This window comes from Arvicanthis niloticus, chromosome 29 (genome assembly GCF_011762505.2).
Source record: "Arvicanthis niloticus isolate mArvNil1 chromosome 29, mArvNil1.pat.X, whole genome shotgun sequence".
NCBI lineage: Eukaryota > Metazoa > Chordata > Mammalia > Rodentia > Muridae > Arvicanthis > Arvicanthis niloticus.
Window position 1 is genome coordinate 3,108,597 of NC_133437.1, and position 27,671 is coordinate 3,136,267.

The following is a 27,671-nucleotide window of genomic DNA, read 5'->3' on the forward strand; positions in this document are numbered from 1 at the left end:
TCCTTTCTGTCAGATGCCTGGTAGAAAAACAGCTGTGCTTTTTGAGGAAGTTGGATTACATAAGACCCACCCTTTCCACATTTTTAAAGTGCTTATTTATTTTTATCTCAGGTTAATGTTTTGTCTGCATGAGTATCTGTGCACAGTGTGAATTAAGTACCTGTGGAGTTGGAGATGGTTTTGAGCCATTATGTGAGTCCTGGTAACCAAATCCCACCTTTTCTGCAAGAGCATCCAGTGTTCCTAACCACTGAGTCATTTCTCCATGTTCTTTTTGATCCGTTCAGTGTCTACTGGTCTTTCTGACTTTAAATATATCTACTGTAACACCTGCTTTGCTATCCAAGGAACACAATCAAGAACATGGTACCTCCTCACTTCCTCAGTCAGGGACTGGGTGACTAATATTGGGGATACATTTTAGAATTCTGGCTATTACAACAGAAGGATATTTATCATCAGCTATAAATAATAGCTATCTCATTTGATTCCATTAAATCCTAATACTAAGTAAATAATTCTTGAGTTAAATGTGTTATTTTTGGTATAAATATTGTAAAATCACATCTGATGTCATTGTAACACTATCAAGATAAATAAGGTAATAGCAGAGCCATAGGATATTGTTAACACATTTTATATTTTGTAATGTTCTGTGTAAACATCTCACAACATGATGAAGACTGTGTTGCAGATACAAGGTGGTAGTATAAAGACCCATGCTCATTTCATATGCATTGTCAGCATTTATTTATTCATTTTATTTGTTGTCATCACATTTTTCTTTCTTTTTTAAACGTCTATTATTTTTATTTTTACTTATGTGTGAGGGTTTGTATGTGCCTATGTGCATATAAGTACTTTTGCCTGAATATGGAGTTATACATGTTGTGAACTGCTGGACATAGGGGCTGGGAACTGAACCCGGGTCCTCTCGAAGACTAGCAAGAGGTCCTAAACACTGAACAACCTATCCAGACCCCATTATCAGTCTTTAAATTGACTTTCTCAAAATATTTTAAGCCAATTAGTTTGTATATTTAAGAGATTCGAGAATATTTTATTTATTATTGATATATTTCCTAATCAAAAAAATGATAACTTGATAACAGAAAGGGCATTCTTAAAAATTCTTCTTAAATTATTCACTTTCTCTTCTATTTCAATTCACTAGAATCAAACAAACCAAGTTGTTACTGAATGAAAATCCACAGTATGATCTGTTGGCCCACAGAGCTCTGACTTCATCTCTTGCAACTCTCCTGGCAGTCCTTCAGAGTCTTCTGCTCAGGAATTCCCTGGGGGCAGTCCTCCAGAGTCTTCTGGTCCAGAGTTCCCTGGGGCTTCTGCATTTGTTGCTATCTCTGTCAGGAATGCTTCCTCTTCCTCTTCACTTCAGTTCTCCTTCTGTTTCTTTTTCTTTTTTACATTAATTTATCTATTCACTTTGCATCCTGATTGCAGCCCCCTTCCTCCCAATATCCCCTTCACACAGCCCCTCTTCTCCTGTGGGAAGGGAGAGGACCCTGGGTTCTAACCCACCCTGGCACATCAAGTCACTGAAGGACTAGGCACATCATCTACCACTGAGGCAAGACAAAGAAGTCTGGATAGGGAAAAGGATCCACATGCAGGCAACAGAGTCAGGGACAGCCCATTTGTTGTGGGACCCTCATAGGGCCAAGCTACATATCAGGTGTATGTGTGTAGGGGGGACCCATGTATGCGCTTTGGTTGGTGATTCAGTCTCTGGGAGCCCCCACAGGTCTAGGTTAATCGACTCTACTGGTCTTCTTGTGGAGACCCTATCCCTCCGGGTCCCTTAATCCTTCCCCTGACTCTTCCCCAAGATCCTCACTGTCCGCTAATGTTTGGCTGTGTATCTTTATTTGTTCTGTCAGTTGCTGGATGGAACCTCTCAGAGGACAGTTAGGCTAGTCCGTTCCCCCTTTAAATGTTTACCTAGAGTCAAGGCTCTCTCTCCTTATCTGTACCCCCTTTATGCCAATATCCTTTCTCCTTTGCCAGACAGTATGTTACACCATGTACTTATCACCACACAGCATATTATATGCTAATATGTTTGTTACCTAGTTCTCTCCACTGGAATGAAAGCCCCATGGGAACAATTTCGGCCTTATATACTGCTGAATTCCCAGTGCCTAACATTTAATTGACATCCAGGAAATATTGCTAGATATAAGAATATGTTGCAGAAAATGGAAATTCTGCCAGCTGGAGACTTCATTCACTGAGAAAAGTAGAACATATCTTACAATAGGTAAGCATTTTGTCTTCCTTGACAACAAAATAAACCATCAATAGTGGAAGATGAGAGAGTAGGACGGTTGGAAGGTGTAGCATTTAGGTTTGTTCTACAGCATTTTATTCCATTTACAGATGCAGACTCATTCAGCTACCAGCAGCAGGTTCCAGGCAATACTACGTTGGTGTAGAGAACAAGGACTCACAACACCTCCCACTACACTGTATCTGCTGTGTAGACATACCCTTTAGCAAGATAATTGCAAGTTTTGAAGTCACTTGTCACATTAAACACTTATTAACTGTTTTTAGCATAACATGTGAAATTTGTTTCTTTTTTTTTTCATTGTTCTTCAAGTATTTTGGTTACATTGTAGGTGTTACATTTGCTTTCCTTGTCTTCTTTCTTGATTATAAAATGTATATAACCTTTGACTATATCTACAGGCTTCTGTGTTTGACTATTCAGTCCCAGATACTGGTGCTTTTTTGCCATGATGTAGAACATTGAAGGGGTTGGGGAAACAGGAGGCTCATAGGAGGAAACAGGTCATGAGAGTCTGCCTTGTGTTGCATCCTGGCCCTACTTTCAGTTTCCCAAACTTCCAGATGTAACAACAGCCTCTTCCCTAAACTCCTTTCCCTAGATGTAGAGCTTGCCACCATAACTTCCCTCATGCGATTGAACATAGCCCTTAAACCTCAGCCCACCACACCAATTAGGAATGTAACTAGTACATTTTCATTCAAATGATTATCTCACTTGTTTTTCAGGTTTCTTAATGAGTTTAATGATCAAATATGCATGTTAGACAAGCAGTCTGCTCTTGAAATACACTCCCAATCCTATCACAGTTTTATACTGGGAACATTCAAAGTCTTTTCTATTAGCTCATCTTAAATATAAAATTAGACACTATTCATCATAGCTTCCTTACTATATAAAATGTTAGAGAACTCATCCTATTTAATCATACCTTTGTACCTATCAACTGTCCTTAATCCATCTGCTATCTCCGTATGACAACTTCTGCTGACAATTATTCTATATTCTGCTTCTATGATACCATCTTCTTTAACTCCCACATGTAAGTATTAATATGCTATAAATGTTACTTTTATTCCACTGAAGTAATTGTGGCTACCGAAGCTTACTTTCTCCATCTACTAACCTAGGCATAGTACTGGAAGATTCTCGCCTTTGAACAATCTAATTTAGGTCTAGAATGTTTTCAGCCTCTGAGACTTACTATTGAATAAGCTAACCCTTTCTTGTTCTTTTTGAGCTGTAACTGGCTGATGTGACTCAGATGTTCTGACTCAAACTCCTCTCCAAGCTAACTAATTTAATCTGACTTCTCTCAGCTTCTTACTGAATTGGTCTGCTTGATCTTATACTAACTTGGGCAATCTTTTCTGATCTTCTGGCTCCTCCTCACTCTCGAGCTAGTTCTGTCTTCACCTGTGTCTAGCTTATTCTCTCTTCAACCTGTCTTTGTACAACTATCCTGGTAAAACTACCTGCTTCTTCCTCTCTCTCTCTCTCTCTCTCTCTCTCTCTCTCTCTCTCTCTCACACACACACACACACACACACGCACACACACGTGTGTGTGTGTGTGTGTGTGTGTGTGTGTGTGTGTGTGTGTGTGTTCTGTTTTCTCTTAAGTAGCTTCCTCTTCCTCTCTCTTCCCATGAGAGTCAGGAATATCCTGTCCGATCTTTTTCTGATTCATCACTTTGTCTGCCACTCAATTGAACATCACTTCCAAACATGGGTGCTTCCTTCTGCAAACTAACTTCACCTTTATTGTTTGGGATTAAAGGTGTATCCTAAAGGCACACCTGTATTACAGCCAGAAGGATTAAAGGTGTGTGCCATAGACTGCACCACATCACAACTAGAAACAGGTTTTTTTCAGTAAATAATACAATCTCAGGGTTTACAGTGTGATTAAATATCTCACAACAATACACAGTATTTGTTTCTCTGTCTCTGATTGTATGTCCTAGAAATAATTCTTTGATAGATGTGGAATTTGAGACACTTCTTGGACATATTTGTTTCCTTTCTTTTGGAGGAAATGCTTCAAAACACAGGTCTTGGAAAATATTTTTATATGACCTTCAAAGCACAATTATTAACAGAAATTGACAAATGAGATTGTATCTAACCATACGCTTTTACACCACAAACAAACAGTCTCCAAAAGAAATAGGTAAATTACAAAATGGAAAAAATACTTGCAGGTTGCTATCCAGCAAATGGCTAATACTGGGAGCATAAGGAACTCAAATAACCCAGCAGTCAACAATCTGGTTTTAAAATGGACAATTATCTAAATAGATATTTCTTAAAGGTAGATGGGCTCTATATCTCTTATCATCAGGGGAATGCAAATCTGAACAATAAGATCTTTTATTCCAGGTGCAATGACTTTCCTCAAAAAAAAAAAAAGACAGAAAAAATATATATGAAGATCCTGGAGGGGAGGGAACTGTCCTAGATTATTACTGAGATATGATTATTACTATGTAAAACAGCAACAAGAATCTTCACAAATGACCCTCTCTTTAATTGCTGATTTGGAGAAGTGAATTGTTAAGAATTTCCTCCTTGGAAAGCACTAGGTATGTCAGTATATAGCATTCATTATTAGAAACTCAGGTGTATACTTGTACTAATGTTTGGGTATATTTAGGCGACACATATTTGCAAGGGTGACTAGTTACCTTTTCAAAACTCTAAAGATGCATAGGAAGTAGATTAGCTACATAAACATATACTCTAGCTCGGAGTATCCAGAATCAAGGTATACCACAGCATTTAGCATATGTGCTAGCAAATATTGGATTTAATTTTGAAATGATGATCTGGAAGGATTCATGCTGCATCTATAATTTATGTAGCCATCTGTCACATACCACTGAGTTTAATAGCTGAAATCTTTATTTTAATTTTTTAGATCTTTTTGTTTCTATATGATTATTCAGGCAGTATTAACTTTTGCTGAATGCAAGGATGAGTAATACACATAATTGGACTTTTAATTTTGATATTCTTATTAAAGTACATGAAATAACCAGCGGTCTATCTGAAAGTCATCTCAATACTGCTCTAAATGTGATGAATTCCAATGACAAGCTACGCATGATTTTAAGCCCTCGAAATCATAATTTCAGTAAAGAAGTTATTTAAATAAACTTGACCACTTTAGATATTTTAAAAATTGGTCTTGAAAGAAGTTTTAAAACTAAATATTAACAAAGTTTCTTTTTTAAAGAATTTAAGTGTTTCCTTTGCTTTTTCACAGAACAGGGAAATCTATTTTGACTTAGTTTTGGTGACTATAAACAACAAAGCACAGAAACCCTGTGAGTAAGAGATTGAGCAGAAGAAAGACTTCATCCTGCTCTTGCCTGTGCAGTCTATGTTGGGAGAAAGGAGGCCAGTTTTGATCCATAGTTGTAAAAAGAAGCTAGGGTTGGTTGGTTTCGCCCACCTCCTGTTGTCTCAAACATTTATCATTTCTTTGTAGTAAGGGCATGTGAATTTTTTTTCCATCCAATTCTGAATGATATAAAATAATGACTGAATCTATTCCACTTACCTGCCTGTGACTGACAAACAGCTGAGGACCAACTTTTAAAATGCTTGAGGCTGTAAGGAATATCTCATTTAGACCACCACAGGGTCTTATGAGCCTTTCCCAATCTATCAGGCCCTGTACAGCTTCAGTGGGTTCATGATCTATCACTCTAACATGTACAGAAGATACTCTTTCGCCAAAGTTTTCTCCCAACAGCTGAGATCTTTTCACCCCTCTTGAGTGTTATTACTGAGCCTTGGCCTGGGGTGTGTATAGATTCTTTTAGAAAGAAATTCTTTGTCAAGTTAACTATAGCCTTGTGGATTACAAGTATGCCTGCTGTCTCACCAGTGAACATGAGAACATTGAAGATAGAGGTGTTAGAGCAGTTCCGTATCCATAACAACCCTGGAGTGCCAGCACTACTTGGGAAGAGCCCCTCTGTCCACTCTCCTCTTTGGCAGCTACCTCACCCTATATAAAGTTACTCTTTAGTCGTGTCCCTCAAGACAATGTCTGAATGTTATAGATGTCTCTCTTTTCAGAGTTGGGAAGCTTTTGTATTTCCAACTACCAGTGTGAGGTCAAGAGTTGACTGAGCTAAGTCTGTGTAGTCAACAACTGAGGAAGCTTCCATGTGCTGAACAACACATCCAGTGTTCCTTCACTTTGACACCTTTTGTTGTGGTGCGAATGCCTAATGTGAGTTTTACTTCCTTACCAAATTTCTAAGTTTGTATACATTCTCATTAATTATTGACACACTACAGTACAGTATATGCCACACATTCTGATTAAAAATCCAAGCTTCTGCTGCCCAGCCTTGGGACACAGTTGTACTCCTCTCTGATTCAGTGACGTTACTTAACAATAACTATCTCATATTCATGAAGTGTGTGGAAACATGCTTCCATGTTTCCTGTAAAAAACTAAATAATATAGTATTGCAAATACATGCCACGTTTCTTTCTCCACTCACCTTTCACCTGGGTTGTTTTCATGTCTTGGCTATGGCATGTAGTACTGCATTGACCATGGGTTGATATTTCTTCAATTACTCATTGCCAGTTATTCCAAATGAGATTGTTAGGCCATATTTTTATATTGTCTCCTCTTGCTTCTCTCCCTCCTCTTTCCTTTCTTCTTCTTCCTATGTCTTTTTTGTTGCCTTTATGTTGTTTTCCACAGTACTTCACTGTCTTCATTCCTGCCCTCGAAGTTCTAGGGTTTCAGCCAATAGTTGTTGGTAGCTCTCCTGATCCTGGTAATGTAGTTCTTCATTGTGCTTTAGATTTATGGTTTTCCGATGTTTAATCATGTTTGAGTTGGTATATATCTTTACATATTTGTGTGTCTTATTTGGAAATATTTCTATTTAAATATTTAGCTGGTTAAAATATAGCATTGTTAGTGGTTGTCACCAACTGGTGGAAATTCCTTATTTCTTAAAATGTTTCCTCCTTATCTGATATATAGTTTACAAATGTCAGAGAAGAGTAACAACTGTGTTCCAAGGCTGGGCAGAAAAAATTTGGTTTTTTAATCAGAATGTGTTGCATATACTGTACTGTAATGTATCAATAATTAATGAGAATGTATACAAACTTAGAAATTTTGTAAGGAAGTAAAACTCACATTATGCATTCGCACCACAACAAAAGGTGTCTTCTTCAATTCTGTAGACTTTTTATTCTATTCATTGTATCTCTTGTGGTACAGAAAATGGTTCAGTTTAATGTAGTTCCACTTGTGTATTTTGACTTTTATTTTCTGTGCTATATCCAGGACAACATTGCCAGGGCCAGGATTGCAATGCTTTTTATCTTCTTTCCCAGACAGCTTAGTCTCAGTCTTGAGAGCCTAAGTCTTGGGTCAGTTTTAGTCTTTTTTTTTTTTTTTTTTAAAGTATGGCATAGGATAAAGCTTGACCACAAAATAAGAAGTGTCTAGCTGAGAAAAATGAAGCAGTCAGGAGTGGGAGGCAGGTAAGAGAGGGCAACTGGGGTAAACCTGTTCATAGCATTGTATACAGGTATGAAATTGCCAGATTTTAATGTTTATGCAGAACCAAAGTCCCTAAAATTTTAGAAAACAGTGCAGAAGCATGTCCTTATGGGCTTTGGTTTACATAAAACAACAGTAATAAAGCATTAAACATTAAAAATGTTGACTTCTTTTCTTTTGCATGAGAACATGCATGTTTCTGCTTCCACTTCCACTTTTAGGTCTTGGACTGCTTTATTCAATTCCTTCACCTTTTTGATTGTGTTTCTTGTATTTCGTTAGGGGATTTATTTGTTTCCTCTTTAAGGGCTTCTACCTGTTTATCTATGTTTTCCTGTATTTCTTTCCGTGAGTTATTTATATCCTCGTTAAAGGACTCTATTATCTTCATGAGATAGAATTTTATGTCAGCTTCCTAATTTTCAGGTGTGTTGCTATATTCAGGGCTAGCTGTGGTGGGAGAATTGGGTTCTGATGATGCCCACGTATATTGGCTTCTTTTGCTTATGGTCTTGCACTTGCCTCTTGCCATCTGGTTACCCCTGATGTTTGCTGGTCTGGGTGACTCTGTCTGGAGTCTGGCTCTTTTGTTCCTGTGTTGCTTCAGGTCTCCCAGTAGCCCTGCAGCCCTGGCTGTAGCAGACCACTCATGGGGTCTTCCAACTGGGTGCTCTTCAAAGAGGCAGAGAAGCTGCTGATCTGTTGCCCTGGCTGCAGCAGATCTCCTGGGAGGCCTTCAGACTGTTGAGTCTTCAGAGGAGCAGTCAAGCTGTTGTCCTGTGTGAAGATGTTCTCCAGGAGCCCTATGGACTGTGGTTTCTGTTTCCCTGTGTGCAACAGAACTCCAGGGAGGCTTTCAGTCTGTCAGGTCAGTTACCCTGAATGCTATAGCGCCTCCAGGAAGTCTTCAGACTGTGGTGTCTGTTTCCCAATTGCTCTGTGTACACAGGAGCCCCAGGGATGCCTTCAAGCTGTGGTATCCTCAGGGGAACAGACAAACTGGTGATCAGTTGCTCAGTTGCCCTCTGTGCAGCAGATCTGAGATGCCTCAGGCTGTGGTGTCAGTTGTCTGACTGCTCTGAGAGCAGGATCTTCTGGGATGGCTCAGGAAGGATATGGTGTCTTCAGGGGAACAGACTGACTAGCAGTTTGTCCCAGCAGAAAGGACTGGGTGAAAGGACCATGTCCGGATCTTTTCAACTCCTTTTTTCCTTTTTAAACTTTGATTCTACCTTTACTGTTTGTAAGATAGAACCTCAGTGCCCATGTGTGGCCTTGTGAAAAGCTGCTTTACAACAGTTTTAATAAATGAACTGAAAGTTCAAACAGGATTATGAGTATAAGCAAAGCCTCTAGTAACAAAACTCAGTTTTGCTTTTTAACTACTGGAGATTGAACCCAAGGCCACACCAGGTTGTGATAAGTTGATCATGTATCCTGATAAAACTCATCAATGTAGTTCTGAAATTAAAAAAAAAAAAAACTGTGGAATGGGCTTTGAATTAAGACTGGAAGCCCTTACAGTAGATATATAAAACAGTACACATGCAATGCTGTTTGGGCAAAATTTCTTGGACAGAGGGAAGCTTTGAAAACGGACTCTGGGGCTGAAGAGGTGGTTCAGTGGTTAAGAGCACTGCCTGTTCTTCCAGAGAACCTGGGTTCAATTCCCAGCACCCACATGGCAGCTCACAGCTCTCTGTAACTCCAATTCCAGGGTTTCTGACTCCCTCATGCAGGCATAGAGGGAAGCAAAACACCAATGCACATAAGATAAAAATAAATTATGAAAACTGACTCTGAGCTAGAGTTATGGGACCTGAGTGTGCCCACACAAGTACTTCTGGATATGGGAGACAGAGGAAAGTCCAGTCCAAAAGAGTAAAGTATCTTGGCTTGAGTGTGTTGTAAATGATCCTAGTAGCTTTTAGAGAATTTATTTGAAGAGATACTTAGAATAATCTGGAGAAGGATTAAGAGGTTATGATACTAAGGATGTATTCAAAAAGTATTGTATGAATTACAGTCGAAGGATGCAGGCCCATTATCAAGTATTATAATAATTCGAACCCACAGTGCTTAAGAATATACAATGATTATGGTAAGCTGAATTGTGAGCATGAGCAGATCCCCTAATACTTAATGACTGAAGAGGAATACAAGTTTGTTTCTCAAGCAGGCATTCTGGTTGGCTGGAGAAGACTTTAGGCTCAGGCTTTTTCTGTCTCAAACCATTTTTATCTTGTATGTTAGGAATTGCATTTTATTCTGTGGAAAACATAGTAACAGAACTAGTGATTCCACTAAGTTTGTAAACTAGAGAGTATGAATCAAAAACCCTGAGTACATAATTATATTATGGAAACATCCGAGCTGGAGAGGTGGCTCAGCGGTTAAAAGGACTGACTGCTCTTCCAGATGTCCTGAGTTCAATTACCAGGAATCACATGGTGGCTCACAACCATCTGTAATTGAGATCTGATGCCCTTTTTCTGGTGTGTCCGAAGACAGTGACAGTGTACTTGCATAATAAATAAATAAATAAACAAACAAACAAATAAATAAATTTTAAAAGAAAAGAAAAGAAAAGAAAAGAAAGAAAGAAAGAAAGAAAGAAAGAAAGAAAAGAAACACCCATAAAGAATGAGTCTGTGTGACACAAGAAATATCTAATCTCTCAAAACATTTTGTTGGAAATTTAAGAAATAAATATTTCTTGTCAAGTTTTGCTTGTCTTCTAAGAGTTAACTTATTTTTAGTAGAGGTTTGATGATATTTCCAAGATGAACATGTTTGACAAATAATACTCTCCCCAATTAAAAAACAAAAACAAGGCTGGAGCCACTTGTCGCCGAGCCCAGGCCACGCTGATGCTACGTGCCCATCCCCCCCCCACCCCACCCCCCTTTGTGCACTAGCGGTCTCAAAAGATTCAAAGTCCAAGATGACAACCCTCAAGGACCAGCTGATTGTAAATCTTCTTAAGGAAGAACAGCCCCATCCCCACCCCCAGAACAAGATTACAGTTGTTGGGGTTGGTGCTGTTGGCATGGCTTGTGCTATCAGTATCTTAATGAAGGACTTGGCAGATGAGCTTGCCCTTGTTGATGTCATAGAAGACAAGCTAAAGGGAGAGATGATGGACCTCCAGCATGGCAGCCTTTTTCTTAGACCACCAAAAATTGTCTCTAGCAAAGACTATTCTGTAACTGTGAACTCCAAGCTGGTCATTATCACAGTGGGGGCTGTCAGCAAGAGGGAGAGAGCCAGCTCAATCTGGTCCAGGGAAACGTGAACATCTTCAAGTTCATCATTCCCAACATTGTGAAGTACAGTCCACACTGCAAGCTGCTTGTTGTCTCAAATCCCGTGGATATGTTGACCTACGTGGCTTGGAAAATCAATGGCTTTCCCAAAAGCCAAGTTATTGGAAGTGGTTGCAGTCTGGCTTCAGCTCGGTTCCGTGACCTGATGGGAAAAAGGCTGGGAGTTTACGCGCTGAGCTGTCACGGGTGGGTCCTGGGAGAGCATGGCTACTTCAGTGTGCCTGTGTGGAGCGGTGTGAACATTGCTGGCGTCTCCCTGAAGTCTCTGAACCCAGAACTGGGCACTGATGCAGACAAGGAGCAGTGGAAGGATGTTCACAAGCAGGTGGTTGACAGTGCATATGAGGTGATCAAGCTGAAAGGTTACACGTCCTGGGCCATTGGCGTCTCTGTGGCAGACTTGGCCGAGAGCATAATGAAGAACCTTAGGCGGGAGCATCTCGTTTCCACCATGATTAAGGGTCTCTATGGAATCAATGTTGATGTCTTCCTCCGTGTCCCACATAGCCTGGGATAAAATGGAATCTCGGATGTTGTGAAGGTGACACTGACTCCTGAGGAAGAGGCCCCGCCTGAAGAAGAGTGCAGATACCCTCTGGGGAATCCAGAAGAAGCTGCAGTTCTAAAGTCTTTCCAGTGTCCTAGCATCTCACTGTCCAGGCTGCCGCAGGGTTTCTATGGAGACGACACACTTGTCATCTGAGCTGTGTTTAGTACAATTGTGTTGAGGTGGTCTGGGGGAAATAAAATCTCAGTTCCCACAGCTCTACTCTGCTGCCAAGTGGTACTTGTGTAGTGATAACCTGGTTAGTGTGAGAGTCCCACTGTCTCCAAGACACACTGCCAACTGTGTGCAGGCTTCGATAGCCCTGTGAGCCTGCTGCGTTGCTGCCATGCGCACTCTCACCAAACATGCCTCGGCCAACGAGTTCCCAGTTAGTCATAACCTGGCTCCAGTGTGTAAGTCCATTATGCATATCTTGTGCCTAAGTGTCCTACAGGATGTTTTATGTATTATATATGTCTGTAATGTACATTGCAATATTATGTGAAAATGTAAGGTCTGCATATGGATGATGGAACCAACCACTCAAGTGTCATGCCAACAAAACACCAAATAAACCTAGAACAGTGAAAAACAAAAAACCAAAACAAAAAAGCCAACTGCGTGCATTATTTACTCCAAAAGGAGAAAGGGTAATGAATTTTAGAAACAAGTTTTTAAAAGTATTTTAATGATAATTGTTATAAAAAATTTTAATCCCAATCTGGGATTTCTACCCTACCTTTGACCATTAAATTCCTGGATAAAAGACACATAACTTTTATATTTGCAATAAGCCTTAAACAGCACAAGAGCTGGGCCGGTCTCTACCCTCTATGCTTCTCCTATTGACAACCTCAAGTTATTACTTACTATGTTTCATCTGGGCTGCTCTTAACTCCAATTGGCCAGTGGTATGGGCCATGTTTGCATGACTCACCAACCCATGGCAACGTCTCCACCATCCCTTACCTTCTTCTCTCCATCGTGGTATCCTCCAACCCTCAAGCCCAGGAACCCTAAACTCTGTTTGTCTCTTCTTCCCAGCTATTGGCTATCAGCATCTTTATTCATTAATGAGAAATAAGTTGGGGACAAGGTCACATAGGTCTCTTGGGTCTGTGTGCAGACTCTCTTATCTTAGATGCCACACTTAGCATCACAGTAACAGTAAAAGACCAACCTGCAACATTTCTCCTTTTTTTAGTCCAGTAAAATGCTCATTTTCTCTCAGACATGAAATGAATACAATCATGGCAACTATGAAAATAATAAGGTATGATATACACTTAACAGGCCAGTCCATTTTATTTGGCAATTTAGATAAAGTGTGTTATCACCTATCCTAATTTAATGAGTTTACAATTCTACACCTAAATCCTTTTCCATTTTACCTTGTATTACCGTCTTAAAATCATCTTTAGACCTACAGCATCTTTTGAAAACCCCCCAAAAAACTTGTTTCACTGTGAGATCATAACTATCTCATCAACTCCATCAGAAATTTGAAAAGAAATAAATATTTGAGTATGCAAGATGTGCAGGAATGCAGCTTCCAAAATTTGGCAGACAATTGGCAGAGACAGCTGACTACCTGGACAGTCCCCAGTATTTCCCATAATGCTGGAGCATCTGCCTTCAGCCTTCTGGCCCAGATCATCTGACACACCTTAAGTGAAGCAGGAATTATAAAGAACTAGCTTACTCTGTCTTGGCAGATCTTAGCAGTTAATTATCGTGCATCTGTTGTTGTTATTGTTGTTGTTTTGTTTTTTATTTGTTTGTTGTTTGTGTATGTTTTTGGACAGCATTTTGTCTGCAGATAAAGTTAGGGCATTTCTTGCCCAGTGGCCAGCTTGCCACAGTTGAAGCGTCTGCTCGTGCAGGTATTAATGCGCATCTTCTTTGATGTGGAATTTGAGTATTGATGTGTTAGGAGCAGACATGTTCCATAGTCAAAAGACCTTTTAATAATGAAAGAACCGTAAATGCCATATTCTTTGGATCTTTGAGTCTTTTGAAGACCGTATATATTTATATATTCACAGCATATCTGAACAAGTAAAGAATGACTGTCTCCAGCTACCCATTATTGTTACAACCCAGGATGTATATTTCTGTGATAATCCAGTCCAGTATGTAACATGACTATGAGTTTGACTGATGACTTGCATTATTCAATTATCCTAAACAGTTTATAATAGCAGATGATAAAAGGACTGGGACTAAGCCCTGTTTTCCGAATGAGCTGCAGAGGCACAATACCTATGTAAGAGTAACAAAATTAATCTTAAATATTGCATCAATATACAAGATTTACACCAACAAAAACCTTAAAACTATATCAGTATACAAAATATAACCTTAATTCTGCATCAAAATATAAAGACCTCTATCAATATAAGATTATGACTATAAAATGCTTTCGTTTAATGGTAGATTTAGTAACCCATCCTTACATGTCTAATTTCTTGTATCATTATTATATCCCCTTTTTTCTTTTTAACCCTCTTCTCTTTACCTAGGAAAGAGAGGAAAGGAAAGATAGAACGCCCTGAGTCTATGCTCTCTATTTCTCTATGGCCAAATCTATAATTTTTATATTTGTAAATTATCTCTTAAAATGACAACATATCTATAATTTATAAAATAACCCAAACCATCCATCACAATTTAAGGAATTAGAATAATGGTTTATCTTATAATTGCTTTCTGCTGAATTGAGAAGAAGAATTTCTGTTTGGGGCCCAAAAGGAAATTGGAAAAATGGTTAAATCAAAATAAAGCAAGCTGGCATTATTTTTCTGTCCAAGTTGAGAAAGTTTAGGGCTTAACTGAAGTCCTGATTGGAAAATGGTGCATGAACTGAGGTTGTTGGGGATTAGTGGCCCTTTCTGAAGCCCTTCTGAAAGCAAGTCTCTGGAAACAGCATTAGTAGAGGCAGCATCAGGCAGGATGGTGGAACAGCCAGTCATTTTAGCCTCCCGGGGGAAAATCTTGTCAGGGCTGTACTCTTGGTGCTTTATTCTGTAATATATAAACCTTACAACCTATAATTAGTTTCATAAAGATATTTGTATGGAATGTGCAAGGCGTGCAGCTCAGTTAAGGATGAATGGTTTGCTCCTTGTCTGAGCAGGTGAGTTTAGTCAATAACCAAATTGCATGTAAATCTTCATGCTATATGAAAGGATGGCATGATGAATTTTAAGGACAATGTAGTCGACAAGATTCATTGAGTTATGTATAACTCAAGTTTTGGCTAAAAACATTTTTATGTCTCAGCCAGTTCATGTTACCTGTCCTGTTTGGTCTTTTGTATTTTTTTCTTCCTATCTGCAGCCAAGATTTTCACCGGGGGACGGGGGGGGTGTCTTTTTTGTTGCCAGAATTTCCAACCCCAATAAACCCATATAAAAACACACAATCCAGTTATTATAATTATAAGGTGTGTGCCTAGATTAGGCAGATCTAGCACTATACTAATTTATTTTTCAGCTATAAGACCCTTTGCTATTAGTGGTTTCTCCTGGCCACATGGTTCTGCTCCATCATGGCTTTCTCCTTCTCTTCTTTCCCCTTCTCCTTCCCTTCTCATTCTCCTCTCTCTCCCTGCATCCATGTCAAAGACCTCACATCCTACCTTTCTCCTCCACTGCTCAAACAGCATTAGAACAACCCACAACATTTCTCTCTATGCTCCTTATTACTTTGGAAGGAATCCAGAGCCTTTCTTTTTCTGTTAACACAAATACAGAGCCTCTCTCTGAAAATAGCACGTTCTTGGCCAGCAAATCGAAGTCATCAGAAGTATAGACTGATCAATTTAGCAGCCTCTTTTTTATTTAGGTCTGCTCTATCTTGACCTCTCAAATAGAAGGTTTGTAATGCCATTATAACTACTGAAGTTATAGCCACCATTATTTTAATAATTAAAATACTTAAAACACTTAACAACAATTATTATTTATCGAGATAGAGTTTTAATGTGTAGCCTGAGGTGGCCTGCATTTGTTTATAGATTAGACTGGCTTTAGACTCATAAGAAACCTAACTGTCATTGCCTTTGAAGCAGTAAGATTGAAGGCCTGGATTTATTTATTCATCCCTGTATCCTTAAAACATTTATATCAATTTTTTATTTATTTTTACTTTCTATCCTTAAAAACATTTATATAAATTTCTATTTATTTCTCCCTTCCTTTGAGATTAATATTTCTGAGGATAAATAGACTTATATCCCCCTCTTCTTTATATAAATTAAATTAATGTCCTTTTTAAAAAATGTTAACTTCATTTCAATTCTATTTACCATATAAGCCTATTTTCAAGCTGACATATATGTGTCATGTGTTAGGCCAAAACAGTCCCAGTATTTCCATAAAGCTCGTGTTGAAAGAAATCAGTTGCTTCAGGTAGAGTTGACATATTAATTTTCTATAACTTTTTGATTATGGGAGGCATGCAGACTTGCTTTTGCCCTCTGAGCAGTAGGACTTTGTTTCATTGCATAGCAGGGGCTTTTAGCGTCTGTACGATTAAGCTGTATCTCTAAGGCAGGATAGAGCAGGATTTCAGCAGACCCCAGGCTTGAATCCAAACCCGACACTTGTTGTGTTGTTTGGTTCGGTTTAGGAGTGTGCGTAGCTGTGTCTTAGTTTATGAACCCCAGAATTATGCATGTCAAATTAGCACACATTTTCCCTAGTTTGGAACCCAAGTAGATTGGGGGGAAAAACCTTCATGGCTAAGAAACCAATTTTTCTTTTATCTTCATCTTAAAAGGGAGCACATGTTTTTTGTTTGGGAATCCGAAATTAATTTAAATTTTTTAAAGGGAGTTTTTGCCCCAATGAGGCACTGCTATGTTGTAGACATTTTGTTATAGAAATCCCAATCTAGGGTTCCTTTCCCACCTTTCACCACTTAGTTCCCAGATAAAAGACATATATAACCTTTATATTTACAGTAAGCATACAAGCCAGGCACATATCTACTGTATTGTATTATAGTACAATGTCTAATTTATCTCATAGTGATCTCTATACTTTTAAATTTTAAGTCTTGGCAATATTCATGTTCCTCAAAAATGCTAATATCAGAATTGCAGAGATAGCTCAGAGGTTCAGAGCACTGGATACTCTTGCACATGACCTGAGTTTGGTGCCCAGCATCCACATGGTGGCTCACAACTGTCTGTTACTAGTGGTCCAGGGGCTCTGACATCCTAGGGCTCTGCAAGGTTCTTGCTAGAATATAGTATACTCACATGGAGGCAAGCCCTTATACATGTAAAATAAAAATAAGCAAGTCTTTAGAAAAAGTTAATGTGCCATTTTTCTGTTCATTTTTACTACCTGAAATCTTCTGTCATTAAATAGCACGTCTTTAGGCTTCAGTGTATTCACTTATTTAGCCTGTCCATGCATTGCTAGTGTCAGGAATCATCCTCTCCAAAGACCACATGAAGGAAACAGGATGTGGAGGTGATGAATTGGCACATAAATTGAATATTTTAGAAACTGCAACAATCACTGATGAAAAGGAATGCATCTAAACCCGTCTGCTACCATGAGCGTTTGAGTGTCACTGTTTGTATAGCCTCTTTCAGGTGTGAAGCCCCACTTATACAAGCACACATTTTCCAATGTGTTTGGGTGATAAAGATAACAAACTGTTTGAAGTGTAATAAGACTGGATACCTTCTAGAAGATGGGAATGTAGGTTTCTACTCCTGAACTCTCCTTCCCCCTTTTCTTTCCCACCCTTTCCATCACTCATGTGCTAGGCAGAGAGTGAGCTGCGTGATGTTCAAGTGGGCATGGCATCATTAAATCTTTATGGGTCCCCAGAGTACGAGGAGCTATTTATAGTTTATTACATACAAAGTTTGGAATAATAATGATTTAAACTTGTTAACCAGAAATCTAATTAGTCCCTGAGAATGAAAGCCAAAGCTGTTGTGATTAGATGCTGTTTAAAATTTAAATGCCTTTAAATACTGTTTTCAGGGAAGAGAATTTGCCTTCTTGTGCATGGTGATTTTATTGCTATGTAGATGTGGGTCCTCTCAGAGCAAGTTAATTTTGTGTTAAGCTACTTTAAATGTAAATAATTTTTAAAATATTGTAGTTTTCATCAGTGTTCTGGATTTTAAAAGGACAGGGGTGTGTAAACTTTTCTTTATAATGAGAAAGCATAGAAACTGTTGATTGTCTTTAAAAAAATGGATCATGGAGTTCAGAAAGAGGCAATAGGCATTTTCTAGGTCTAGACTACTCTACAATTTTTAAATCATATATTTATAATTTTAAAATAAAATTAATGTTTCTAAAAGCAAATCCTGAAACAGAAGTTCTGACAGCAGTGTGCTATTGGATATAATAGGAAAGGCAGTCTGGATTTAGTCTCCATATTCTCTGCCACTGTCACTTTGTCATCACCGTAAGCTATTTTAATGATGCTTTTGATACAGATGATAATAATCAAGCATATCTTGCTAGAAAAAGCTTGGAATTCAGAGGCATGAAGTATAGCCACACTGAGTTGGTTTTAACAACGGAAGCAGACTGGACACGAATTTGGTAACTATGACTGCCACCTTGTGGTTTAATGAAATATTACACCAAAATAATGGGCTTTAGTCATTTTTTTTGAGATGTAAAATACACTATTTATTATTATTATTATTATTATTATTATTATTATTATTATTGTTTTCATTACTTTTTTCTACTCTTCCTTCCCCTGCCCTTCCTCCTCCTCCTCCTCTTCCTCCTCCTCTTCCTCCTCCTCCTCCTCCTCTTCCTCCTCTTCCTTCTTCACTATCGTATCCCTTCTTTGGGCTTACTGTCAATTATTAGCTTGGAATTACTTGAAATTCCAAAATGCAAGAAGACTTAATAGCTGGAAAGTCTGTAGAAAATAACTTCCCACGTCCTGTAAAAATCCATTATAAGACTGAACAAGCTTTCATTTTCTCAAGAGTTATCCAGTAATTGTAAGTTCCAAAAGATGCATCCCAGAAAAATTAACTCCTATCACTCCCCTTTTTGACAGCACAGATCATAAGGGGCCCAAGCCTTACAGACTGGGACATGACACTTTCTTCTAAAGCATCATGTTCTACATGTGCTTGACTGTAGAGTTTATCTGAAAACTATAGTAGCTGTTGATACCACTAACAGTGTTTTGCTGCGTTGAGCCTCATACTAGACTTCCAAACATAGATGATGAGCGCCCTGTGTATGAAGGTTTTACTGCACTGAGTTGGAGAGAATAAGATTCCCCCATTCTGCATACTGAAATCACAAGTGATTGATTGATTAATGCCTGTCAATCACTTAACGGTTGACTACATTATGGTCATTATCAGGGGATGACGAAGCGATATTCAATAGTTGCTGAGATTAATTGTACACAGCGGAACTGTACACAGTGTAACTGTACACTTCGTAACTGTACACGGCGGAACTGTACACTTCGTAACTGTACACGGCGGAACTGTACACTTCGTAACTGTACACGGCGGAACTGTACACAGCACAGTGCTTGTCGCTAAGCATACTGTTTTGTATTTTTAAATGCTTCAAGGAAAGGAAAAATTATTTTATATGTCTTTACCACAAATAATCATAGAAACTGGACTGGAGCAAGCTTTGGAAAGTGGTGGATATGTCATGGGCTTGAGGATAATGGTGATGTTTTGTGGTCTGTTGAGTTTTATATATCATACATTACATTCTCAAGTGTGGGATAAATTTTATATTTTTCAAATGGTTAAATATATTGGCAAATGCTAAAATTAAAAATACAGAGAAATAAATGTTGGAGTATCAATTTTTCCCCAGACACTGTCATGCAGCACAATCCTGGCCCTCATATGGACTTTATCCAATGGCAAAAAAGCACACAGTAACCAAGAAGATATTCAAATTAGAAATGTGGACATACAGATTTATCTTCCATAACACATGTGAATTGAAACTTCATTCAGCTGGGACATTGAGGAAGGTATTTCTTAAATGAATTTGAAGAATCAGAAAGCATCAGTCAGGCAAAGAGAAAAGAGGAGAGGAAGTTGAAGGCCTTGAAGGAGGTAAGCTTATGGGCACGCGCGTGTGTGTGCGCGCACACACACACACACACCACACCCCCCCCCACAGGTGCACAGAAGAGATAGTGCACACCTGTAATCCCTGCACTTGGGACCTGGAGTTTAGGATTATCAGAAGTCCAGAGTCCTCCTCAGCTGCACATTGAGTTCTGGGCTACATAGAAGTATTTTGTAGTAATAAGGCCGTTGGAACATGCTAAGAAGCCTGAGATGATGCTACAGACGTGGTGCTTTTCCTACAGACTGCTTCACAGATCTTCCTGTGAGATTGCTATGATATGAGTATCCTGTGCTCTTCAAAATTCAAATGTTAAGACCTTACTCTAGTGAAAAGGAGAATGGAAAGATGGATACTTGATCAGGGGGAGTTTCCTAAGTAATATTAGAACCTTTACAGAAGAAGCACAAGGAGATGCCTTGATCTGCCACGTGATTTGACATGTGTGGATCTGATAGCTCCAGATGCTGAAACACTGGTGACTAGATGTGGGTTCTCTTTAGAGAAGTTTGAGATCAGTTTCTGTGTTCATGAGCTATGTAGTTTAAGTGTGTTCTGTTGCAGCAACAGGGAGAGAACCGAAAGCAGTTGAGATATGTTAATCAAAGTTTGAAAGAGCTGTTAGTAGTTTTAAAGATCAGTCGGGGTTGACCTTTAATGGAGAAACTATATCACAGTAGATATGAGAAGGTCACTTAACTGCTGTAGCAGAATCCTTCATGACTATTCAACCAGAGGGTAATCAAAAGAGATGAGATCATGGTATAGTTTCAAAAAAATTAATCAGGTTTTCTTTGTGGAGCCAGAAGTAGAGATACTGAACAGGAAGCCATATAATGAAGTGGAGATTTTAAGAATGGTTTTCAATTATACACTTGAGAAATTTCCAATAGCAGTGACAACGACTATAACGATGATGATTATTACAATAACAACAATAATAAAGGCATTGAGTAAAATGGAGAAGCCCAGAAAAGATGGAAAAGAAAATTAAGAGCTAAGTTTTGGACATTTAGCATTGGCTTCTCTATTTAAAATGCAGGCAGAGATGGACAAAGATAGCAGGAAAAGAGATTCCAACTATAAATGTGATAGCCACTATGACATATTTGAGATTGGAGCCATGAGGATGCAAGGAAACATGAAGTACATGAAGAAAACACTCCCGAAATGAGATCTAGCAAAGAGCACTGGGAAGCACTCTTCCCAGCGGAGGAACTCAGAAGAGGGTGATACAGGACTGAAGGCAGGGACAGGAGTGATGGGCACGCTGGCTTCTGCAAACAAGTTATTAGAGGCATCGTGTAGCCAAGTTATGGCAAAGGCTTTTTTTCAGAAAAACCACCAAGTCAGAAGCTGCAAGTTTTGCAGTTCTGTAGAATGAAAGGGAGTTCAAAATTGAACTACTAAGATCATTAGAAGTCCAGTAGACATTCAACATGGGTGGTGCCTGTATATTTAGAGCAAAGAATTTGAGTTTGGAGGAAGGCGGAGGGATCTATAGAAAGGACAGGACAAGTTGAGCATATGAGCTACTGGGAGATTGTAGGACTCTGAACGCATATCAAACGGATGCGTTGGCTTGCTGTGGGATTTCTGTAGGCTGTTTACTTCTCTTCTAACTTACCCTCCCAGCTTCTGCCTCCAGTGAACACTCTGCAAAGATACAGTGGTTTCTTAATCCTTTTACTACATACTTAAAGAACAGAATTTTGGGTATTAAAATTCTTACTGCTTTGCACTAGGGACAATGCCAAAATAAAGGTAAAAAAAATGAAGACATTGACTTCCATTTTACAATAAATATAAGGCTATTATTAGTATTGGTGTTCATTAAATAATACTAGTAACAACTATCATTTATTGAGTGCTTATCATAAGTTAGATATTAAGGCACTATTTTAAGTACTCAGTTTGTATTATAGTCTACTTAATTCTCTTAGAAGCCTTCTCAGTTAGGCTACCTTATTTCCGTCTTACTAAGGCTGAGGGAGTCAAGACAAGTATTAGCTAGCAAGAAGATTTTTAATTTGAACCCCAGCCTGACTTCAAGCCTACCCTCCACAGTTGACTTCTGATGCCATTGTATATGCTAGTTGTATTATTGATTCAATCAAGTACAGACCAGAAATATTGAACAAGATTGTACTTATACTTAAAATATATGGTCATTCTTGTCATTAGTCCTTACAATGGTATAATATCATGAATATTTATAATATTATAAGTATAAGTACTCTAGGGATGATGCATATTGCTCCAATGAAAATATTTGTAAAGAACTTGAATATAGTCTTGTAACCAACTAGTTACAGGGACTATATCTATCTATCTATCTATCTATCTATCTATCTATCTATCTATCTATCTATAGACAATCTATTTGTTCTTAAATATAGATAAAAGCAATGAGTAATAATCACCTAATTTTTCAAATATTTTGTCACTCATCAAAATAAATAATTAGATAGATAGATAGATAGATAGATAGACAGACAAAAAGACAGAAAGACAGGTTATAGATACATAGATAGATAGATAGATAGATAGATACATAGATAGACAGACAGACAGATAGACAGATAGAGAGAAAGACAGGTAATAGATAGATAGATAGATAGATAGACAGATAGATAGACATAAAGACAGGTGATAGATAGATAGATAGATAGATAGATAGATAGATAGATAGATAGACAGACAGACACTGGCATAGTTTACACAACAAATTTGTTACTCCTTTTGTAGCCAAATCAGAGTCACCTGAAATAGGGCTCACAAGATCATTCAGTAGGAGAAGTTTCTTGCCATGAAGCTTCTACCTGAATTTGATCTCTGAGACACAGGTGGTAGAAGAGAACTCTTCCTGCTTAAAGTTATCCACTGCCCTCTGTGCACATGTGTACACTCATAATAAAAATTAAAAAGGAAAATTACTCAGAAAAGGAATTGCTGAGTCATGAGACAGAGAAAATGCCTAAGACTCCTAGATATTTACTTCTAAAATTGCTAAAACATTTTGTCCTTCCATCAGCAGAACACAGTGACTTCCATCTGTCCACATCCTCAGCAGGACTAGATACAGCTATCATACTGAGACTTTAGCTATAATTAGAACTCACTCTAGAACGGAGGCCACATACTCAAGGAAACCCATGTGTGGAAGCCAGCACATAACCCTGAGGTTTTTGTAAGTCAACATAGTTATGGATAAGCACAGAGCATCACTTATGTGCAGGAGCAGGCATTTAATGTTTATTTGTGGACTGTGGGTTAACTCAGCAGTCTGCTTTAGACTAAGATACTAGAATGCTTTAGGCTCCGGTACCCCATAGGACTCTGACCAGCTATGTTTTTCTCATGGCGATGATGGTGGAGGCACAAGAAGAAACCTAGTCTTCATATCCCTATTCACTAAAATCAAGGCTTGGTCTATTTACTCTCATGTGCAAGTCAAAAGCAAAATCTGATTATACAAAACGGATTGCAAGGATATTGCATATGAAGACAGACAGACAGACAGACAGACAGACAGATCCCACATCTTTGACCATCTGGAGCAATATGCATAAATTATACCACACTGTGGCTTGGTGAGGGGAAAACATACATAAAGATTTCTTAAAAAGAGTGAGGAACATTTTATTCAAGACTATTACAATAAGGACTGATACTTTTACAATAGGGCAGATAAACTGAGTTCATTTCCACTGAGACAAAGACAGGAGAATTTTAATGCCCCAGTGAGTTGGTGAAAATAAACCATAGAACTTTAGGGAAGATTGGCCCAAGAGGGTAGACCATCTGTCTCATTGGCATTCATTTAAGTTGAGGTTTTATTTTTCACAGAGAATGGGAGATAGGGACTCTATGCATTAAACTTTTATTTTAACTGTTATATAAAAACAAGATGTTCATATTAATAGGACACATTACATTGTATAATAATTATGATATGTATATTTATTATAAAGTTTTATTATTTTAAAAACGTTTTCATATTTTTAACAATTTCATGTATATGAGTGTTTTGCCTGCATGCATGTATTTATACCACATGTGTGCTTGTGCTTGAGGAGGTCAGAGAGGCATTGAGTTGCCAGAAACTGGAATTATGGGTAGTTGGTATCCACCATGTGGGCACTGAGAATCAAACCCAGGTCCTCAGTTAGGACAGTAAGTGCTTATAACTGCTGACCATCTCACTAGCCCAACATTCATCATTTCGTTATGGTAAACATCTCAAAACCCTTTCTTCTGGCTTGAGGTAGTACTGTGGTACTGTGATGTCTGCATTCTCCCTACAGTGAAGTAGCTGGCCAGAACTTCTTGTATTTCTACCGCAGTGCCCACTGACCAGTCTTTTCTCATGCCCCACCCTACTGCTATTTGTAATCTCTGGTAACCTTAATAAGTCTCAACTTTGTATGATGGGCTTTGTTAGAGTTTACACGGAAGAGCATGCAGTGTTTGTCTTTTAAGGCCTGCCTGGCTTATTTCACTTAACATATCTGTGCTGTCACAAATGATAGGGTTTCACGACTGGATGGTAATGCACTGTGTATATCTACTATAGTTACAGTATGTAGTCATCAGTTGAAGACAGTTTTTTTTTTCCATCTTGGCTATTATTGGGAGGGGAGCTGCAGAGAACATGGGGATGCAGGTGTCTCTTCACCATGTGGATTTCATCTCCTGTGTAGATATCAGAGTGATTGCTGGATCATTTGATAGTTCCTGTGTGTGTGTGTGTGTGTGTGTGTGTGTGTGTGTGTGTGTAGGATAGAGGACAACTTCTGTTATTTTTCCTCAAGTTCTGTCGCCATCTTTTTTTGAGGCAGGGTCTCTCACTGGCTCTGGACCAACAAGGTTAAACTGGCTGGCCAGTGAGTCCAGGGACTTGTTGGTCTGTACCTTTCCCATATTGGGATTATAAGCTACTACACATGTCTTTTTAAATGAAGTTTCTCAAGGGTTGAACTCCGAGAAATGATTGCAAAATAAGCAAGTTAGTTACTGACTGAGCTATCACCTGAGCCTATATTTCATTTTCGAGTCCTTTCTACACTGTATTCTACAATGGCCATGCAAATGCCTACCAACAGTGGACAAAAAGCTTCTTTGACCCCCATCCACGCCCACTGGCAGTTAATGAAATGACAAAAGCTAACAACTGCGGGTTGCTTGCATACATGTATTGTATGTGTGCATAATATCTACAAAAGCCAGAAGATGACATTGGAACCCCTGGAACTAGAATTGCAGATGGTTGTGAGCCAACATGTGGATGCTGGGATTTTCTGCAAGTCCAACAGCACTCTTAACAACTGAGAAATCCCTCCAGATCCTACTTGTTTTGTTGACTATTTTAATTTATTCATTTGACTATTTATTAAGGTTTGACTATAAGGGGGCTTTCTCTTTGCAAATTACCTTCTTAAAATAACTTAATTTCCTGTAGGAGTCCGTTTTTTATTTATAAATTTAAAAACATTCTTATGCATTCAAGACATTAATCTCTTGCCTCTTTCGGGTATAGCAAATGTTTCTAATATAATATCTTTACCATAGTATCCTCAGTCAAACAGATTAAATTATCTATATACAATTCTCTCTCACATAAATATCTTTATCTCTGTCATGCACATACTGCATTGTTTTTCAATTTTAATCTTTTTGCTTAAGCTCTGGGGCAACACTAAGGAAATGAGTCATGGATTTTAATAGTCCTTCATATATGGGCTACAATGCCTATACCTCTCTGGGTCCTCAGTAGATAATTAGGAACCATCATATTAGTAATAGCCATTTTAACTTTTAACATTTTGTTGCATTGACTCCCCTAAAGAATATAGTTTGATATCATGCCATATTACTAGACCAATATTTACATTACAAAACAATGATTATATCTGGGGGTCAAATACAGAATTTTTGAAAGTCTCTCTCATGTAATCCAGGTTCCCTTGAACTTGCTGTAGATGCAGAATGCCTTAAACTCCTGATCTTCATGCTTCTACCTCCCAAGTGTTAGAATCATAGATATTTGGGGCTATACAAGCTCAGAGGGATGAAACAAGGAAGTGCAAGTCAACAGGCAGTTCTCAATGTGTAGCATAAGCATTTTGTGTTTCTTTGACAAGTAAAGCCTTGAGAAGGGATATGAGCATTGAGAAGGAGATTTAAAAGGCCAGCATTGTAGTTATAATGTGTAGCACTTAGGTGATGTTTATACACCTTAATTTTCTTTAAGACATACAGTCTTCAGACACCAACTGGAGGAGCTTCAATTTGGTCCAACCAGTAAAAATTAAGTCAAACTTTAACATAAGGGAGATATAAAGAACTATTTCCTAATTGTGGAGATTGTTATACACTGGAAATTCTACTTGAGGATATCAATGAATCTCTATAAATCTTTAATAATTGCATGAACAGTTCAGTCAAGATTGTTCATCATGTCAGCGTCATGCCCCACTAAGAAATATCACAGTATATATGTAAGTATGTAAAGACCTTTCTCTCCTGTGGGCACAGTAGAAAAAAAAAAAACCATAGGCAATTAGAATCAAACCGCTAGTTGTATATTATAAGCAATTGACTTGCTATTTCTGATTTCCTTTAACATCTCACACACACACACACACTGATTATTTATGGAGTTAGAAGCCTCCTGATTCTCTCATCTCTCAGTGATTATACTAGCTAACTTGATAATTTGCAACCAAAGCAAATCACTCCCTCATACTTTTTCCCTGTGGTCCCCAAGACTGCCATGACTTCCTGGTATTCAAAATTGTACGTCTAAGGGTGAGAATATATGCTAAGCATGCTGGGAAACCAACATTGAAACTCATTTTCCCCTAAGGTTTTATATGAGTATAAAATGTTGACAGTGTTTGAGTCTATAAAACTAGTTAAATTGGTCAATATCATTGATTCTTCTTTTTATAGCAGATTAGATGAGACCAAGAGAAATGTCAGTTAAGCTCTGATTTATAGATGGACTCAGACTTACATTTCCATCATTCAATCATGTTGATTTTTTGTTCATATTGGCACTTATACTTATTGCATATTGTAATAGACTTCATAAAGACAATGTCAATCAAGTGTACCATGTACTCTGATCATACTCACCCTTCACACTTCTTCCTTCTCCACCCTTCCCTTCCCACCAATCCACTTTTTTTCCATAGACAGTCTTATTTCTTCTTTAATGCCATTTTCAAATAAATAATTTGATGCATCAATACAATATGGGATCTACACATGATTTTTATTTTTTCTGATGCTGGCTTGCTTACTTTAATGTGATGGTCTACATTTGCAACCATTTCTTGCAAGGAATATAAGTTTTTTTTTAAATTAGATAATACTTCATCACGAATATATACCTCATTATCTTTATGTATCCTTTTATGGTCACTTTCATACAGCGGCTACTGTGAACATTGCTACAGTAAACATGGATATACAGTTTCTGTCTCTATGGTGTGTTTCATTAGAGTCTTTTGGATATATGCCCAGGAACTACCTGTGTGCTTTGGTAGTTCTATTTTTAGGATTTTGTTTATTTATTATTTTTCAGAGTGGATACTGAGTCTAAGGTCTTAAACATGTTCAGTAAGTATTCTATATAGTTCTATATTAAAGGTTATCTCTACCTTCTATTTTTTATTTCATTTGTTTTTGTGGAAATTCCATGCTCAGAAAATAAACCAAGAATTGACAGTTAGGATTACATGATGTTAAAATTGCTCACATCAGAGGAACAAGTAAATGAATGAGTTGACAGCCTAATCTTTTTTGCTACTGACATATGTAAT

General features: G+C 38.1%; 1 protein-coding gene and 1 pseudogene across 9 annotated transcripts in view; both read left to right on the forward strand.

The window, feature by feature from the left end:
• The window catches only part of Mctp1 (multiple C2 and transmembrane domain containing 1), a 550,355-nt gene that overhangs the window by 254,892 nt on the left and 267,792 nt on the right, over positions 1-27,671 (forward strand). The gene's annotated exons all lie outside the window — the stretch shown is intronic.
• LOC143440340 (L-lactate dehydrogenase A chain pseudogene) lies at positions 10,772-11,825 on the forward strand (annotated as a pseudogene).